General features: G+C 38.1%; 1 long non-coding RNA gene across 3 annotated transcripts in view; it reads left to right on the top strand.

Moving 5' to 3' along the window:
• The window catches only part of LOC309661622, a 112,748-nt gene that overhangs the window by 19,732 nt on the left and 78,652 nt on the right, over positions 1 to 14,364 (top strand). For 2 of the 3 annotated variants that reach the window (XR_014264107.1, XR_014264109.1), the window contains one exon: positions 82 to 3,070. This is a non-coding gene — a long non-coding RNA (uncharacterized lncRNA). The remainder of the gene's footprint in view (positions 1 to 81; positions 3,071 to 14,364) is intronic. The other variant, XR_014264108.1, reaches the window with a different exon arrangement.

The following is a 14,364-nucleotide window of genomic DNA, read 5'->3' as shown; positions in this document are numbered from 1 at the left end:
GGGTCCCAGAGCAGTAATTCTCATTCTTAAAGAAAGACGTGGGACTGAAAAAATAATTTTTACTTTCTTGCTTGTTCGCAGTTGTGAACCTTGAAATTCTCCCAGTGAGTTGATTCTATTATACTAGACAATTATAAGAAAAATATTCAAAATGAAAAGACTTTCTGGTTCAGTACTTCTACTGGTACCTAACGTGTCCTGATGTTTCACAGGCGAAGATGTTACTAAGGTAAGATTACCTTTTCATTCATACTGATAATTTTTTGATTAAATCAACTCACAGGACAAATGGCCATGTTTACAACATGGCTGACCTATGTTAGGTGTATCTTGCAGGGACCACAAATTACTGAGCTGTGAACCAAATATAGCACACAGATTTGCTCTTAAAACTTAAAAACTAAGAGATTTCATATGAACATCTAGTTTCCCAGTGTCTCTTGAAAAAAATCAGAAGATTGGGCAATATCTTCCAAAGTCCAAAGTCTTAAGGATTGCTGACAGGGTAACATTTGACTGAAGCTGTGCAGTATCTGGCCCCTTTAGACGGGACATGCATTCTTCAGTTTGCTACCACTCCTGGTGGGTAGGCTGGTGCTTTCCTTCTGGTGGACAACATTCCTTTGTATCCACATCTTTCTTAAAACTGAGACAGGAAATAGTTGACATGGGGGGGCGTGGTTTTTTTTATATAGAATTGGACTAATGTACATAATTTATATAATGTACATGATTTTATGGGCATTTGAGTCTGCTACCCCTGTACAGTGTGTGAACAGGTAATACCGTGTTCTGCTAATTCTAAGATGCACATTTTCCCTCATATTTGAGCATCTCTGAAATCGAGAGCCATTGTAGAATTGCTGTCGGCCAGGCAGTAGTCATGATGAAGTGGCCACTGCCTGCAGACTTTGTCATAACTGTTTTCGTTGTTGTTACATCGACTGAGATTATGCGCAATGTTGGGGAGGCGCATGGTGAGTGTAATTGTTATGTCAAATGTCTTCAACAAGAAGCCCATTATTCAGCCTTGACATGAAAAGTGACTGCCTAGGCAGAAAGACAGCAGCTGGCCATGAATTTGATTCTAGCTGAAGCCAACGTTCTTTGTGGGAGGGATGACTGCAATTCCTTCTTTTCTTGGAAAGAACAACCAAATGCTTTAGGGGACTAAGAAGGGAAAAAATCCTACAGGTCTAGGAGGCTTTGTTACATTTTGTTACTGAGATAAGTGCAGAAGAATTTCCATTACAGGCCAAGCAGTGCAATAAGAGGCAAGAGAAAATGCCAAATAATTTGGAAGAGATAAAAGAAATTTCTGGGCAAAGAAGGCTGTGCGGCCCACCCAGGCTTCAAGTAGAACGATCATTAACGTGTTGTATCATAGATTGATCGGAAGTGTATATTCTTTTTCGTATTGCTGCATAAAATGGTGAATCTCTCAATCAATGGTGTCTTAAATTCAAGAAAATATGGTAAAATAAAGCGAGAAAACAGTGTTGAGTGAAGAAAAAAAAAACAGCACAATATGAGAGTTGTGAGTTAGGTTTTATTTGGGACCAAATGAGGACTATAGCCCGGGAGACAGCATCTCAGCCAGCTCTGAGGAACTGCTCTGAAGATGTAGAGGGGAGGTCAGAATATATGTGATTTTGGTGAAGGGGGACATGCAGTCAGGCACACATTTTGGCAGAGGTTTGCTGCTGGTCATGAGGAGCAGATGTCACCGTAAATGATTATAGTGCTTTTCTAGATAAGAGAAGATGCAAGAAATTGGGCTCATAAAATCTTCTCCTGAAATTATTTAACTCTCTGAAGGCCTGTTCTGCCATTTTTTCCCAGAGGACTGAGTGCCTCATTCCTGATCTCCACCCTGAACTCCTTTCAGGGTGTTGAAGGCCAGCGATTGCAGTGGCTAGTGACTTCACTCTTGTAGACAAGTGACAGTTTTTAGTTGGCAACAGGAAGGACTTGTCATCGGTGCTCGCCATGGACACCGTCTCTTCACCTGCCAACTACCCACCTTCTTCAAAATTGCTTCCTATCTCTTCCTGACCACTGAGTCAAATGAAATGAAGGCAAAATGAATAAATGGCATAACTCTTAGGAAACAGTAAATGCTGACGAAGCAGAAGATAGAACCTGAAATTAGTGCTTGGTCATAATAAGTAACATAACCACCCAAGTTGCCAGTAAAACTTTAAAGGAAGAATAACTAAGATGAAAACTCCAGAGAATGTCTTCCCAAGTATTTCGTGGTTTAGAAAGGGCATTTTTTTCAACCCTAAGATTTTTGTAGGGAGCCATAACTGAAGGGTGAGGTGAACTTGGCCTACTGCCTTTACAGGCATGAAAACCTGCTGTTCAGGAAAGTGACATATCCATCCCCTGTCATGTGTTATTACTTATAGTACGTACCATGGGACAAATGTTTGTTATTAGCAGAAGTTTCATGAACAAGTTTTATCATCCGTTTTCTGGTCCACGCCAATTTAACAACAATTTTCTATTTTGCCTGCAGGCTAGAAAGCTAAGTTTATGCCAAAGACATTTCTATTTTCGCTGTCATGGCCCTAAATGAACATTTTGTTTTGAAAAGGAACTGGAAAAATACATGCAAGAAGGGGAATGTAATTTATTTTTTGACGTTTTCTAAAATAATTTAAAGCAATTCCAACCAACAGATAGCTGCTTGGTTGAGTTGTCTTTCCAGAAAGTGAGATACTGGCTTTGGTTTGATTGGAAAAGATTGGTTTTTACTCTGCAGAGGTCCACCTTGTTAATGCACATATTTGGGGTGTTGTCTAGTTTTATCTCTGTTCACAAATCCCCTGAAATGGCCTTGGAAGGTATGAATTCACTTGGGTATTTTGTGTTTCTTACATTTTTAAGCTGTGACATCAACCAAATAAAATTCTAATTGGGAATGGCCTCAACCTATCCCTTTTGGTGAACTCCTTGACTTCTAGTCCTAATTACCACATCTTTTATTTGTAAAACAGAATGGAAATGGCCTTTTATAAGTTAACCACACATACTCCTCTCTTCAGAAGGAAAACCAGAGCTCAAGGTAAAAGATGACTTTCCGTAGCAAATCTCTGCTTTTACTTTTAAATTGCTGAATGATTTTGCCTTTGGGCCGACATTTTTTCATACATTTTACAATTTTCTAAAAGTGAGATTTTGGTGATTGAGTTTTGAGAGTGTCATTGAAAGCCAATTGAAAATAGCTGCTGTTCATTGCTGGAAACATTGCCCTTGAATAGAATTAAAGCTGGGAGGTGTCAGAAGCTTAGTTGGGCTGGAACATATCACCGTAATTTTACTTTATATGGTGTGTGATACAGAGTAGGCATGTAATAAATATTTGTTGAATAAACTCTACAGCATATGCATGCACAAATGCCTCTATATGAGCTATACACACTATCTTTCAATAAAATTTGAAATTAAGACATGTCCTACAAGTAAAATATTTATGATTACTCAACAAGTGAACTCAATAATGATAGCCATAATAATGACAATTTTTATTATAAGTTGTAAATGATAATAATAATAATTAACTAAGTTCATTTTCCTCTCCAGTTGTTAACTCCAACTCAGATAGTGCCTCCAAGATCTCAGTAAATTGGAGGGAGATGAAAAGTCTCCAGAGTAATCACCAGGTCTAAACTATGTTAGGCGACAGAGAGCTGCATCTTTATCCTCCAATAAAACAAGACCAAGAAGGATCTTTTCACTGGTTATACTTGGTTGGGATGAGAAAAGCAAAAAGACAGACCATTTATTTATTCATTGATACATTCCATATATTTATGCAAAAAGGGCAAGATATATAAAATTTCAGGTGATGGAAGAAAGACATTTCTACACATACCAGAGCATCCCATTTCAACTATACCTAGAAATTCTCAAGAAATTCTCAGTGAATTAAAATTAATTTGATTTGGGAGGGATTTGGAAAAGTTTAAGAGTACAAATCATATTGATAATTTATTTAGATGTAAATATTCTCATAGCTTTTTTATAGACTGTAATTATTTTTCTTTTCTTTTTGAATTTTATTTTTTTATACAACAGGTTCTTATTAGTTATCTATTTTATACATATTAGTGTATATATGTCAATCCCAATCTCCCAATTCATCCCACCACCACCACACCCGCCCCCGCTTCCCCCCTTTGGTGTCCATATGTTTGTTCTCTACATCTGTGTCTCTATTTCTGCCTTGCAAACCGGTTCATCTGTACCATTTTTCTAGATTCCACATATATGCATTAATATATGATATTTTTCTCTTTCTGATTTACTTCACTCTGTATGACAGTCTCTAGGTCCATCCACGTCTCTACAAATGACCCAATTTTGTTCCTTTTTATGGCTGAGTAATATTCCATTGTATATATGTACCACATCTTTATCCATTCATCTGTTGATGGGCATTTAGGTTGCTTCCATGACCTTGCTATTGTAAATAGTGCTGCAATGAACACTGGGGTTCATGTGTCTTTTTGAATTATGGTTTTCTCTGGGTATATGCCCAGTAGTGGGATTGCTGGGTCATATAATGGCTGTATCAATTTACATTCCCAGGAGGGTTCCCTTTTCTCCACACCCTCTCCAGCATTTGTTGTTTGTAGATTTTATGATAATGTGCATTCTAACCAGTGTGAGGTGATACCTCATTGTAATTTTAATTTGAATTTCTCTAATAATTAGTGATGTTGAGCAGCTTTTCATGTGCCTCTTGGCCATCTGTATGTCTTCTTTGGAGAAATGTCTATTTAGGTCTTCTGCCCATTTTTGGATTGGGTTGTTTTTTTTTGTTTTTTTGATATTGAGCTGCATGAGCTGTTTATATATTTTAGAGATTAACCCTTTGTCCGTTGATTCATTTGCAAATATATTCTCCCATTCTGAGGGTTGTCTTTTCATCTTCTTTATAGTTTCCTTTGCTGTACAAAATCTTTTAAGTTTCATTAGGCCCCCTTTGTTTATTTTTGTTTTTATTTCCATTACTCTATGAGGTGGGTCAAAAAAGATCTTGCTGTGATTTATGTCAAAGAGTGTTCTTCCTATGTTTTCCTCTAAGAGTTTTATAGTGTCCTGTCTTACATTTAGGTCTTTAATCCATTTTGAGTTTATTTTCACATATGGTGTTAGGGAGTGTTCTAATTTCATTCTTTTACACGTAGCTGTCCAGTTTTCCCAGCACCACTTACTGAAGAGACTGTCTTTTCTCCATTGTATATCCTTGTCTCCTTTGTCATAGATTAGTTGGCCATAGGTGTGTGGGTTTATCTCTGGGCTTTCTATCCTGTTCCATTGAACTATATTTCTGTTTTTGTGCCAGTACCATATTGTCTTGATTACTGTAGCTTTTTAGTGTAGTCTGAAGTCAGGGAGTCTGATTCCTCCAGCTCCATTTTTTTCTCTCAAGATTGCTTTGGCTATTCAGGGTCTTTTGTGTCTCCATACAAATTTTAAGATTTTTTTTTCTAGCTCTGTAAAAAATGTCATTGGTAATTTGATAGGGATTGCATTGAATCTGTAGATTGTTTTGGGTAGTATAGTGCTTTTCCCAGTATTGATTCTTCCAATCCAAGAACATGGTATATCTCTCCATCTGTTTGTGTCATCTTTAATTTCTTTCATCAGTGTCTTATGGTTTTCTGAGTACAGGTCTTTTACCTCCTTAGGTAGGTTTATTCCTAGGTATTTCATTATTTTTGTTGCAATGGTGAATGGGATTGTTTCCTTAATTTCTCTTTCTGATCTTTCATTGTTAGAGTATAGGAATGCAAGGGATTTCTGTGCATTAATTTTTATCCTGCAACTTTACCAACTTCATTGATTAGCTCTAGTAGTTTTCTGGTGGCATCTTTAGGATTATCTATGTATAGTATCATGTCATCTGCAAACAGTGATGGTTTTACTTCTTCTTTTCCAATTTGTATTCCTTTTCTTTTTCTTCTCTGATTGCTGTGGCTAGGGCTTTGAAAACTATGTTGAACAAACTCAAAGTTAGTAGAATGTAATTTAAATTGCTAAATTATTAATTTTATATTTGATTCCAAGTCAATGTAGGTATATTAGATTACAGTAGTTAATACTATGAATAGTTAAGACCTCTATCACAGATTTAAATTTTAGGGAATATAAAGTTCTATATTGGCCCACAGAATGTCAAAAATAATAATAATTGATTTCCATTGTAATTCTATGTTTTTTATTTTATGCATTTATCCATTGGTTTCACCAAAGTGTTGAAGAGGTCCATGGCACAAAGATGATTTTTAAAAATGGAAACCCTGAAATAACTGAAAAAAATTTTAAAAATAAAATATATGAGGGAGAATGTGTTCTACATGCCTTAGTTTGAACTGATGGTCAGATCAATGACTGTCCCTTTCAAGACAGCATTAGAAAGGACACATTGATGACCCGAGAGCAACATGAAACAAGTTGGTGTGATTTAAATCTGGATGGGAAGTTATGGGCTTGCTGTCCTGGATGCTACTAAGTGCGATTCTACAGTAAACTGCAACTGAATTAATTTCCAAGGAAACTCAAATTTGGACATTAAAGGGAAATGGCAAAAATTACTAAATTTGGCTCCTGGGAAATAAATGTCCTTTGTAGTACAATGACATGGGCCCAGTTAATTAATTGGGAGAAAATGGTTTGTTTGTTTATTTGGGAGACTAAATATCTAACTATGACACATATCTACAGTTAGGGATATAAGGAGAGAAAGGAAACAATGTGAATTCTGTATTCTTACTTTGTTGGCTGACCAGATGTTGAATTGTTCACATGTATTGAGCATCCATATTGCTCAATAAATGGGCCAGGCATTGTCCTAGCTTTTGGGGAGTCTACAAAAATAAAGGAGACAATTTAAAAAAATGAGTGTATTATTTGGGCACAGAGAAGGATCATTATTTCTTTAGAACATGAATATTTTCATGAAATGAAAATTTTCATTTTCATTTCATGAAAATGACATTGTTATGACTTTAAGCAGTTAATTCTCCTTCTACTAAGATTTCTTATCATCAGGAAACAATTGAATTAACTAGTTTTCCTTTAGTCTAGAAATTCCCAGACTGTTAATATTCTCTGTCATACCAAGCATCAGATGTGAACTCCCTGAAGAGGATAACACATAGAAAAGAGGCCTGGCTGAGTTGGTGAAGTCATTAGATACCTATGAGGCTTGGCCTAGTGGACTAGGAAGGTGGTCTTGACCCAAAAGATCTCTCCTAGATTGTCTGAGATAATTCACTTTATTGAATAGCTCTTCATAAGAGAATCATTGGATTGAGTGAAACCTCCTTGTTGAGACTGGCCTCAAATGAGGACACACAACTTCTGATACATCTTCAGAGTACAGCTAAATGCAAGCAGGAATTCTGAAGAAAAGTTTATTAACAACTTATGGCTATCTGAAAGAAAATAGAAACAGGAACACAAAACCAAGTGATTTGCCTTATAAGGAATAATTCCTGGAGATATCACTGAGATGGCAACATAGAGTCTCCTGAATTCAGGTAAAGGACCTGAATAGACATTTTCCCAAAGAAGACATACAAATGGCCAACAGGTACATGAAAAAGTGCTCAACATCACTAATCATCAGAGAAACACAAGTCAGAACCACAGTGAGATAAGACCTCACAACTGTTAGAATAGCTATTATCAAAAAGACAAGAAATAAAAGTGTTGGCGAGGACATGTAGTAAAGGGAACCCTTGTGCACTGTTGGTGAGAATATAAACTGGTACAGCCACTATAGAAAAAACAGTATAGCAGTTCCTCAAAAAGCTAAAAATAGAACTACCATGTGATCCAGCATTCCACTTGTGGGTATATATCCAAAGGAAATGAAATCATTACCTCAAGGAGATATCTGCACTCCCATGTTAATTGCAGCATTATTCATAATAGTCGAGATATGGAAACAACCTGTGTCCATCAACAGATGAAAATGTGAGATATATATATATATATATATAACATTCCATTATATATAATATTTCTATATATATAGTAATATTATTCATGAGAAAGAAGGAATATTAAGGAATATTACTCATGAGAAAGAAGTAACATTAGCCATGAGAAAAAAGGAAATCCTGCCATTTGTGACAACATGGATGGACCTTGAGAGTATTATGCTAAGTGAAATAAACCAGACAGAGAAAGATAAATACTGCATGGTATCACTTATATATGGAAACTGAAAAAAAAATGTTGAACTCATAGAAATGAAGAATAGAATGGTGATTGCCAGCAGCTGGTGGGGTCACGGGTATAGGGAGAGGTTGATAAAAGGGTACAAAATTTCACTTATAAGTTACGTAAGATCTGAGGATCTAATGTGTACCATAGTGACTGTAGTTGATAATACTTTATTGTATAATTAAAATTTGCTGAGCCAAGAGAGTAGAACTTAAGTGTTCTCACCCGGAAAAAAAAAAAGACAAATGTGTGAGGTGTAAGAGGTGTGTTAATTAACTCGATGAAGGGGACTTTCACAATGTATACATATATCAGATCACTTTGTACACTTTAAATATATTACAATTTTATTTGTCAAATATATGTCAATAAAACTGGGTGGGGGGGCTTCCCTGGTGGTGCAGTGGTTGAGAATCTGTCTGCCAATGCAGGGGTCACGGATTCGAGCCCTGGTCTGGGAAGATCCCACATGCCACAGAGCAACTAGGCCCGTGAGCCACAATTAATGAGCCTGCGCGTCTGGAGCCTGTGCTCCGCAACAAGAGAGGCCGCGATAGTGAGAGGCCCGTGCACCGCGATGAAGAGGGGCCCCCACTTGCCGCAACTAGAGAAAGCCCTCGCACAGAAACGAAGACCCAACACAGCCATAAATAAATAAATAAATAAACCCAAAGTTTAAAAAAAAAAAACAAAAGAAAGAAATTTAAGAAGAAAAAAAATCACCTAGTCCTTAAAAAAAAAAAAAAAAAAAACTGGGCGGGGGTGGGGTGAGGAATAACTCCTTTCTCTTCAGGTCGTGGGTCCTGCTCCGGATGGCAGATTCCATGCTTCCTCCTCCACCCGGGGGCGCCCTCCAGCACTTTCAGGCCCACTAGGCTCATCGAGGTCCCGACCACAAGAGGAAGCCCAGGGAGAAGAGATATCACTCCACGGACTGTAACGTTCCTGACACCAGAGATCACACGTGTTTTGCTCACATTCCTTCATTGAACAGTTGTTCATTGAGCGCCCACACTCTGCCAGATGTTTGGGATACATCGGGAAACCGAAGAGACAAAAGCAAAACAAAACTGTCATCGAGCTGCAAACAGACAATCACGAAACATCGTAAGTTTGCTTAGAATGAATTAAGTGCCATGGAAAAAAATAGAACAGGTTGAGGGAGATGGGAAATGCCAGCAGGGAGTTTGTGTGTTTGGGGTGGGCTGTCATTGCGATACAAGGTAGAGCAGTGGGGGGAAGCCTCCTAGAGAATGTAAATCTGAGAAAGATTTGAAAGAGGTGTGAGAATTAACCATGCAAATATATGCTGGCAGGGAAAGGGATGTATACCAGGCAGAGGAAAGAACCAGCACCTAGAGCTTAAGTTCATAGCTAACTAGAGGAAGGGTGCAGAGGCCAGTGTGGCTCGGGGAGGGGACATGGGATGGTGTCAGAGAGGTGACAGGGAGCAAGTGGTCATGGGAGACTTAGAGGCCATAGTAAGGACTTTGGAATTTTCTTGAGTGAAATGTAGAGTCATTGGAAGGTTTTGGGCAGAGGTGTGGCATGATTTGAACATAAATTTTATCAGAATCATTTGGGCCGTTGTGCTCAGAATAGACTATAGGGAAGAAAGGGGAAGGCTGAGAAACTGGTGTGCAGAGTGTTATAATACTCCAGTTGGGACAAGTCCACAATTGTCCATCCTACCAGAGTTTTAATGGAGGAGGTGGTAGAAAGGGGCCATGTTCTGGGTATGTTCTGAAGGTAGAGCCAACAGGATTTCTTGCTGGATTGAATGTGGAGTTTGAGAAAAGGGGAGGAATCAGGTCTTTTGAGCAAATGGAAACAGAGTTGCTACCAGCTGACCTTGGGAGCACATGGGGGAGTCAGATTGTGAGACCTTTACTTATGGACACATTGGATTGGAGATGCCTTTTAGATATCCAAAAGGAAATGCTGAGTGGGTGTTGGATATATGATCTCGATGAAGCCCAGAACATGCTACTCCAAAATATGCCTCTCTGGCATATTGACTATTTTGAGTTAAAGGAGCTTGAAAAACAGCAAATACAAGAAAAACACTCTGATCTTCCTCTTTTTCTTAAAAGCAGAACATGAAATTCCTATATGAAAGATGTCCTCCCTATACCAAAAGGAAAGGAACATTCTCAACCTCAAGGATGAGAAGCTGAGATGGAGAGAATCCTATACAGACATACTTTGTTAAAATAATTCTTATCTTCCTTCAGCCTCCCCACATAGTTTAGTCATTTTTCCACAATTGCCCCTCTTTGTTCAACCTAATGTAAAAAAGCAAATAGGTTTTGCCATTTCTTTGGGTCTTCATTCCTTACGAAGAATCCCGTGTCACATAAAATTTCTACTAAATAAATTGGTGTGCTTTTCTCCTGTTGATCTATCTTATGTCAATTTAATTCTCAGACCCAGTCAAAAGAGGGTAAAGGTAAAAGTTAGTCACTCCTACAGCCTCTAGTTTGGGCAACAGTTCAGGCTGGAGAACACTGCCAGGTGTATAGTCAGCACTCAATAAATATTCATTGAATGAAAGAATGAATGAATTTAAGGTTTGTCTTCCAAGGTCCAGTTTTCTGACTGAGGACTTTCCTCTTCCCCAGATAAGTACCACAGAAATATTAATTCTCTTTAGTGGAGACATCAGTCTGTTTGACATCACAAGACAACATTGTCAAAATATAGCAGAGTGAATCTAGCATACGTACAAAAGTACAAATTTATATATATGTAAATTGGTTGGGTGTAGGTGGGTGTGTTGGTTGGACAGGTGGTTATTATAGTTTTTGCAAGGTCACTGAACAAATGGAGATTAGGGTGGAGCTAAGGAAAGTGACATAGGTAGTCTCAAATACATAGGGCTTTCTTCTAAATTTTGCCTGGAGTTTCCTTAAAGGGGATTGAGAAACTTACATATCAGTATCATGAAATCAAAGACCTCTTGGAGGCCCTGTAAATTACTGTTTGACTTGAAAATGTTCTCAGTTATTCAGAGAGGGCAGAGGTGAACATCTAGGTTTTAGATTCTATGATCTAAACTCCCTTCTTTCCCCATTTGCTCCATTTGTTTTTCTAGAAAATTTGTCATTGTAGGAGGTAGCTTAGCTGTTGGAGGATTGGTCTCAATTGTAGTAATACTGTAGCACAACTTTACTCTTTAAAAATGAAACTTCCCCATCCAGTCAAAAATCATGTAGGTCTTTCATACACAATGCATTTCTATATAAGCAATTAAAACAACATAAAAGAACCACCAACTTGGTGCAGAGTCTTTTTAAAGAGACCAACTAGTTTGTTTATAAATGTGGTTTTCTAAAGACATGCTTAGAATTCTTTGCAAATAAATATTTGCGTGATATTTTTGTACAAAGATTAATTTCTCCTGGGATAATATGAGTTTTTAGAAATATTCTTGTGCATAGCTTCACACTGCCTTTCAGTGATATTAGGAATTTATAGAAATATTTCTATTAAGTGAAAATTGGTACACTGAACATATTATTTTGGTGAAATTAATTTAAAATGTGGGCCATATTTAAACTGTGGAGTATGCTGTTTTAAATAATTCACCGTACAAATAAAGGAAAACAAAAATACATCTGTATGACAGTAGTTTAGCCATTTTAAGAAATCAAGCTCACTAGTGGCTAGGTTACCCTCTTTATGAGATCATAATTTCTAAAGCACAAATATTGAGTTCTACTACCTATAGCTGAGAGTGACTGTACATCTGTGGAATATTTTTTAAAAGATAATTCATCTTTTTCTAAAAAGAAGCACAAAATTGGTTGTTGGACAAGGCTATTTTGTACACAAAATATTATTTTTTTTACCTAACCAGAAAAGGAGATTTGAAAATTTTGCATCCGAATCTCCTTGTTTTTCTTCTGCCCTAACCTATCCTTTTGTTTGTATCATAATGATCATCAGTGAATGTTTTTTACTTGGTCTGATGCATATTTATTTTAATTCCCAGACATTCTATTTGTTCTTATATCAGTTATCTTATGAAAAGTGTAGAATATGTTGGTTGATTTTGGCAACAAGAGCTCTTACAGCTTTACTACATGTTGAGTTGAATGTTGTCATGAGGGAAATAAACAAAACTGGAACATGGAATAGGTAGCAGATCTATATTTATCAAAGTACACCAACTGAAACAATGAATTCAGGTAGTAGGTGGCTAGATTTGAGCATTAGCATCATTTTAAATGATTATGATTGTGGATTTAACCTACAAAAGTTTTAATTCCTGAAATATATGAATTTGTAAATAAGATCTGGCCTCCTAAGCAGGAAGATGGTATTGCCACACACAGACACAAATAGATCCTAAAGTAAGGTCTGTACTCTGGCAGAGTTTAGCTGAACACAAACAATATCCTGGCTTGAAGGATGAGCTCAAGAGCGTATGTTTTTAAAAGAAAACCAGGTCCAAGGAATGATTTCTCACCACGAATTAAGCTTAATTAGGCTTAGCTTTCTTCCTAGAACTTGATGAGTGGGTTCCTTATAAACAACCTGATCCCTCTGGGGGCCAGACTTCTTCAGGCTTATCCTTCATTCACTTCAGCCCAATTTGGCATGGAGCACACTTGCCCGCATAGCTCTGGGTTCATGGTAACAAAGTGGGAGTTCTCCGATGACTCCAACTGCTCAATGAGCAGCTTCTCTATCATAATGCATCTTTCCAGATTATTCTTCTCTCAACTAGAATAGAGGAAAACTGCCACGAGGAAGAACAAGTTATACTCCTCTCCACCCCCTCCTTCTTTGCTTCTCCTTTCCTTTTTTTTTTTTGTTCTACTTCAGGTAAGGGTCAAAAGGGACCTGCACTAGAGTGCTCGAGGAGGAGGGAATAAAAGCCTAACATAAATCCAGAGGCACTTCTGTCCCATAAACAACGTGCTATCTGTGTTACTGAGTCCAAGCTTGTACTGCTCACTGCACAACAGGCCAAGAAATCGAGAGATGAGTTTTTTGGGGCAAGGAATGGTGACTTTATTTGGAAAGCCAGCAAATAGAGAAGATGGTGGACTCTTGTTCCAAAGAACCATCTTGCCTGAGTTAGAATCCAGGCTTCATTTATACTAAAAGGGGAGGGAATAAAGTCAAACACTTCCTGGTTCCGGTCAGCCTCCGGAAGGGATGTGTTAATTTCTTCCTTCCTGCAGCCATTCACAGGTGGGCCTGGGCAGGATGTTTCCTGTGAGCTAAACAAAGGTATTTTAGCTCAATGCTCATTACCTGGGAGGCAGGGTTTCCAGAGATGGGCCATTATGTATAATTAAACTTATAGGCAACACCCCTTTAGTGATTAACTTGTAATAGAATGCAAACTTTTTTCCCTATTACACCTAGAGCTTCATTCCCCTGAAGTGTGTTACTCCAGATGGCAGGTCTCAGCTCCCTGCTCCCTGTTTCTAACTTATATCACAGCACATAATGTTTTGAATAGTGTGCTTAATCAGAAAATCTAATGTTTGAAGACACTTGACAAAGGGGCTTTTGCTTGTTTGTTTGAGAGCAGTTTAAAAGACATCAATCATCCCGCACACTTCTTTGGTGTTCTGGGCATAGGTACCCAAGGATATTTTAGCAGCCAATTGAACTGGCAGTATCAAGGTAGACCTACCATTGTGTTAGGGCTTGTGAGATTTCCTAGTTGACAATACCTCTATATTCTTCTTTTAGTTAGTGAAATTATAATCAATTTCTTTAAGCTTCCTGCTTTATGGAAAGCAAAAGGCCTGGTTGAGTGAGCAGGGGTGGAGGCTTTTCTGGCTAGCTAGGTGAGTTTGAGTCACGAAGAATGGGACAAGCCAGAAAGAGACGCTAAGCATGGCTCTGCTCTTACCTGAACAGGGTATTTTAACGATCAACAGTCCTCAACCAGGACCAACAACCTCTGAGACTTCTGTGCTCCCCGAGCAGAAGTGATGCCGGAAGGGAAGGTTTCCTGGGCTGGGGGCGAATTAGCTGAATTGCTCAAACTCTAGAGCAGTGATGGGGCTGCAGGGAGAGGAGACTTGGGGGGAGAGGTGGGGATTCCCCAGTGGTGGTCTTCACCAGCCTCGCTTGCTCTGGCCTCATGCTCGA

The sequence above is a fragment of the Balaenoptera physalus genome (genome assembly GCF_965194825.1).
Source record: "Balaenoptera physalus genome assembly, chromosome: 5".
Lineage (NCBI taxonomy): Eukaryota > Metazoa > Chordata > Mammalia > Artiodactyla > Balaenopteridae > Balaenoptera > Balaenoptera physalus.
Note: the sequence above shows the minus strand (reverse complement) of the source record. Positions and strands in the feature narration are given on the sequence as shown.